The sequence below is a fragment of the Hypanus sabinus genome, unplaced genomic scaffold (genome assembly GCF_030144855.1).
Source record: "Hypanus sabinus isolate sHypSab1 unplaced genomic scaffold, sHypSab1.hap1 scaffold_105, whole genome shotgun sequence".
Lineage (NCBI taxonomy): Eukaryota > Metazoa > Chordata > Chondrichthyes > Myliobatiformes > Dasyatidae > Hypanus > Hypanus sabinus.
Window position 1 is genome coordinate 741856 of NW_026779103.1, and position 6169 is coordinate 748024.

At 46.5% G+C, this 6169-nt stretch overlaps 1 protein-coding gene across 1 annotated transcript in view; it reads right to left on the reverse strand.

The window, feature by feature from the left end:
• The window catches only part of LOC132386180 (zinc finger protein 214-like), a gene marked incomplete at its 3' end in the record, with an annotated part of 48298 nt that extends 48002 nt beyond the window's left edge, over positions 1-296 (reverse strand). Inside the window, exon 1 of the mRNA XM_059958472.1 lies at positions 212-296. The remainder of the gene's footprint in view (positions 1-211) is intronic.
• Between the last annotated feature and the right edge of the window lie 5873 nt (positions 297-6169).

Sequence of the window (6169 nt, forward strand, 5' to 3'; positions counted from 1 at the left end):
GCACAGTCTCACGTGACCTGTTGGCGGGCCTCCCCTTTCAGTGCTGAGAAAATAGACAGCCTGGGCTCCTGGTTTGGATCGCTTAATTCCGTGAAGCCGATACATTTCTGACGAGCCCAGATAACTGGGTACTAAATGAGTAATAGGCCCTCATTTCGGGGCTCAAGGCCAACATCGGATCTCCCCGCTCGGGATCGGTCTCAATACTCACCGATTCTTCTGCCCCGAGACAGTGATCCCAAATCCGCAGAACGCAACCCAGCTGGAGACTGTGAGCATGTGCAAAGATATTGGCGCATCATCCGGAGGGCGGGGCCTCGGAAGCGACGCAGAGTTGCAGCTCATCTGTGGTTAAATGGGAGGGGCAAATCGGATCACGTGACTCCTCCTCGCGCGCGCGCGCTCTCTCTCTCTCTCTCTACACCCACCCACCCCCCCCCCCCCCCCTTCCCGGGGCAGTGACTCCAGCTGTCCATTACTCTTTGGAAAGAAGCAAACATGCCACTCACATCTCCTCTCACCCTAAATGTATTAGACATTTCACCCCCAGGAAAAATATATCGTCTGTCCACTCTATTTATTCCTCTCGTAATCTTATAAATGTCCATCCAGTCTCACCGCAGTCTACGCCGCTCTGGAGTAAACAACACAAGTTTGTGCAACCTCTCGTTACAGCTCATGCCCTCTAATCCAGGCAATATCCTGGTAACCCGATTCTGCGCCCTCTCCAAAGCCCAGATATCCTTGTGAGAATGGGGGCGACCAGAACTGTATGAAATACTTCAGATGTGGTCTTAAAACTGTGTTACGAACTGTTACGTTTTAGAGACGAACCAGCAGCAATAGAGTTCACACTGGAGTCTGGTTTTGATGTTAAAACCACTCTCTTTATTAGTATCTACTTATAGTAACAACGAAATAAAGGAAAGGTAACAGTGTTATGTGTGTATATGTGTAACTATAACTCCTAAACTATCGAGCCTGAGGGAACAAAGCTCAGAGTCTTGAGATGGTAAAGTAGGAAAGTTCAGTCATCCCCGGAATAAATGATGGCAGAGAGATATTTGTGTTCCACGGTGAAACGTAGAGAAAAGGCCGTTACTTCGACATAACCGTCGTCGAGAATTTTATCCGTTGAATCTGTCCATATACGAGTTATCAGCGAAAGTGACCTGTCACAGCAATACCGTCTACCAGGGGTTACCGTACAACATACCCAGGCAAGGGTTAACACAAGGGACAACCATACACGTTCGTTGTGGTTCTGTGCACCAATGATCAACCCACTCTTCTGGGCATAGGAGAGTTCCAAGCCACAGCTGCAACAAACTGAAGCTATCAGCTTTTCCAGTCTCTCCTTCTCTCTTTAGACTGGCCGACTGCCTGTCTGCAGATCTCTCTCTCTCTCTCTCATGGTTAATCCACAGTCAGCGCTGTCAGCCTGTGACTGACGTCATAGTCCCGCCTCCTCACGCCGGCGCTCTTAAAGAAGCAGTCACAGAACGACCGCAGGCTCGTAACGGCTGCAACACAACTTCCCGACTTTTGAACTCAATGCTTCAACTAATAAAGACAACCACGCCATTTGCCTTCTGAACCACCCGATCAATCTGTGCAGTCTCTTTCAGGGAGCGTTGAACTTGGAGTCTGAGATCCCTCTGATCATCAACAGAGTTCAGGATTTTTCATTTAACAGTGTACTCATTGTCTCATACATTCCACCTACCGAGCTGCCGAGATTATCATCACTAATCAAATCTCACTGAGATTTCTCAGGTCCTGTTGAATTTATTGCCAAGTGCACAAGTACGGGAAGGTACAGGTACAGAGAATCACTGACTTGTGGCAGCATCACAGGCAAGTACATTCAGATAACACACGGAACAAACAATGATACGATTCTCTGTCAGTAACAATCTATTATCTATAAATATGTCATTATCCGTATTTTAAATACAATACGTTCTGTCATATTCAATATTAAAATGTGCAATAACGGACTTGGAAATGTTGAATTTGGTCCCTGTTTCCATTCCTCCTGTAATCCACCACCAGCTCCTTTGTTTCTGTCACAATGAGGGAGAGATTGTTATCTTGACACCACTGTGTCGGGGTGATGACTTCTTCTCTGTGGGCTGTCTCGTTATTATTTGAGATTAGGCCAGTCAGTGCAGTGTCCTCACATATTTAATAAACTGATTGGAGCTGTGGGTGGCGACACAAGTCATGGATATACAGAGAGTAAAGGAGGGGGCAAGGAGACACCCCTGTGGGGTATGTGTGCTGAGGGTCAGAGAGACAGAGGTGAGGGAGCCCATTCTCGCGATCTGACAGGAAGTCCAGGATCCAGCTGCACAAGACAGGGTGAAGGCCGAGGTCTCTGAGCTTCTTGTCGATACGTCTCGCCTTCGTATGGCTACTGCTCTGCCCATGACCGCAAGGAACTGCAGAGAACTTTGGTGCGCAGAGAACATCAGAGAAACAAGCCTCCCCTCAATGGACTCTTCCTACACTTCCCCTGCCTCGGAAAAGCAGGCCATGTACTCAAATAACCTCATAACCTGGACACTCTTGCTGCAAACCCGCTCCCCCATCGGGGAAGAGATACAAAAGCCTTAAAGCGCGTTCCACCAGGCTCAATGTCGGCTTCCTGTTTGTGGTTATAATCCAAATGAATGGTCTTCAGTCCGATAAAATGGACTTAACCTCACAATGTAACTCGACGTGACCCTGCACCAGATGTCTATCTACACTGCACTTTCTCTGCAGCCATAATGCTTTGTTACAGTTATTGTTTTGTCGTATATCAGCTCAATGTACTGTCGTAATATATTGATCTGTGTGGATGGTACGGCAGGCAAGATTTTCACAGTAGCTCAGTACGTGATAAGAAAAAAACGAATTCCCCATTTTAATTGTGTGGAAATATTAGACAGACTGAGCGTCTGCTTTGGAACCTCAGGAGGAAACTTAACTGAACTGTTGTCATTTCTTTGGAATGCAAATAAATAGAAAAGGCTTCAATCTCGCATTACGATCTGCGGTAACTGGGATCAGGTGACCGGTGATCAGTTTACCACCGACAGATGCCGGGGGGACATAATAATCAGAAAGTCCCTAGTCGCAGCCGTATAAATAAAATGTGATATCAGTAGGTGTGTGGTGCATGACAATACACAATCGGTGCCGGAGTAGGCCATTCGGCCCTTCGAGCCTGCACCGCCAGTCAATGTGACCATGGCTGATTATCCACAATCAGTACCCCGTTCATACCTTATCCCCGTATCCCTTGACTCCGCTATCTTTAAAAGCTCTACTTAACTCTTTCTTGAAGACATCCAGGGAATTGGCCTTCACTGCCTTCTGCAGCAGAGTATTCCATAGATCCTTATCCCTGTGGGTGAAAATTTCCTGAACTCCATTCTAAATGGCCTACCCCTTATTCTTAAACTGTGACCTTTGGTTCCGGACTCCCCCAACATTGGGAACATGTTTCCTGCCTCCAGTGTGTCCAATCCGTAAATAATTTTATCTGTTCCAATCAGATCCCTTCTCATCCTTCTAAGAATGTGAAGGAGATAGACAACCTGAGCAAAGTCACAGATTGATGAAGGGGAGGAATGATCCATTTTGATACAGAGGGAAGCGGAGAGTTTGATATTGTTCCTGATGCCGGAACTGTAGCCAGTTAGAAGATGAAATCTTGTTCCTCCAAATTGTTTTGAGCTGTGACAGAGTTTTTTTTTATCAGAAGACACCATGGAGACTAAAATTATCTGAGTTGAAATGTCCTTCACCCACTGACGTGCTTTGTAAACAGTGTAGAGAAGTCAAAGGATTTGTGTATGGGAATCTCAAACACAACAGCACGTTAGTTCCGCTGTATCTGTCAGTTCGCCAGTACTTGAATGCCACCGATCCTTGAATGTGGAGGCAGAGATGTTGGGGAAGACAGCGCCCCACTCGCTGCAAGGAGAGCCCGAACACGTGTCCATGTCCGCGATCTGATTTGATACATTGCCATGACTTGATAGCAGTGTGACGTCATTCACTGACGAAAGGTCTCGGCCCGAACGTTGACTGCTCGTTTCAACTGATGCTGCCCGACCTGCTGAGTTCATCCAGCTTGTTTGTACCTGTTGATGTCATTCACTGGCTCTCATTTTGGAAGGGATTCAGTCGGCCATCGCAGATACACCAGCAGCTTCGCACTGGGAAGCGGCCGTTCACCTGCTCCGTGTGTGTGAAGAGACTCATTCAGTTAACCCACCTTGACATGCTCCGGTGAGTTCACAATAAATAGAAGCCACATTTCTGTCCGGAGTGAGCAAAGAGTTTTACTCAATCATCCCGGCTGCTGCAACGCCAACAACTTCACATCAGGGAGGAAGTTCAAATCAGCTCCGTGTTAAATGTTTAACCATCACGGTGACAGAAGGCAGCTGCAGGTTCATGAGGGACTGTTACTGTCAGATTCTGCAGTTCTTGCGACTGCTCATCGCACCCAGGATTGAACCCTGGTCACTGAGCATTGGAGGTTTCTGTTCTGCTGATGTTAGCCTTGAACTAGACTGGTGTTTAATATTGTGGATCCGTGAAAGATAAATCAGTTCTGTATTCACTCCACTGTCTCAGGTAGTTACTGACTTTACCACACTCACAATGTACGCTAGAAAAGCCACTCGGCCTATCTTACCCCTGCCCATGTTTCTGTTCCATATCAGTACATCAAAGCCTATCCGTGCCATTCCCCTATCACTCTCCCTGAGATGATAGGTTTCAACTAGTCACCACACAGTGGGATAGGAGATTTCCGTTGAATTTCATAGAATCATAGAAGTCTACAGCATATTACAGCTGTGCCGACCATGTAAATTACTCTGGTAACTGTCTAGAATTTCCCTACCGCATAGACAGCTATTTTCCTGAGTTCCATTTACCTCTCTAAGAGTCTCTTAAAATACCCTATTGTATCCGCCTCTACCACCGGCGCTGGCAGTGCATTCCACACAGGCACCACACTTTGTTTTAAAAAACTTAGCTCTGGCATCTCCTCTGCAGGTACTTCCAAGCAGCTTAAACCTATTCCCCCTCGTGTTAGCCGTTTCAGCCCTGGGAAAAAGCCTCTGGCTATCCACACGACCAATGCCTCTCATCATCTCATACACCTGCATGAATCTCCTGCATGATTTTCTCCGGGCTGAACAAGACGATGAGCTCAATGTGGTTTTGACGTTCTTCAGGGCTCCGGACGAAGTTGGTTAAACTCCTTCTTCCCCGCTCTTTTCAACGTTTTGGGTCATTTTCACCAATTTTAAAGGACTGTGCCTCAGACAGCTGGGTTGTTGCAATTGTTACGTACCAGCAGCAATAGGTCACTAATGGAGTCTTGTTTCGATGTTAAATCCACTATCTTTATCAGTATCTACTCCAAATATAAAAGATTAAACGAAATAAACAGAAGTTAACAGCGTTATCGTATATATATGTACGTACGTAGAGCTTCCAAACTATCAAGCTTGGGAAACAATGCTTAAAGTCCTAAAATGGTAAGGTAGAAAAGTTCAGTAATCCACGGAATACGTGAGAGAGGGGAGAGATTTATAAATCCACCCGAACATGTAGAGAGAGGGCAATTACGAAGAATTCCACACACATTCCACGCTGGGTAAACGAAATATCAGTCGCCAAAGATCTTATCCGTTGATTCGTTCCGAAATCCACTTCGAACTATCACCAGGTGACAGTGACAGGAATACCGTCTTCAAGTGGTTACCGTAGAACACCCCGATACCAGGTAAGGGCCAACAAAAGTGATACCACAGTATACTCCAGCAAATTCACAAATATGGATTATACGAAGTGACAGTCACACATCCGTTGTGCACGGCGTGCCGATCATGAACCCGATTTTCTGGGCATTTCAACCCATAGCAGTGACAAGCTGAAGTTCCAACAGCTTCCTCTCTCTCTCTCTCTCTCTCTCTCTCTCTCTCTCTCTCTCTCTCTCTCTCTCTCTCTCTCTCTCTCTCTCCCTCTCTCTCTGCCGCAGCTTGTGTCTGACGTCACAGTCCCGCCTCACTCAGACATTTAAAGCGACACTCACAGTAAACGAACCTGCGGTCTCGCAACACAATGCATCTCTAAAGTCTGATAGTTGACTAGCTAG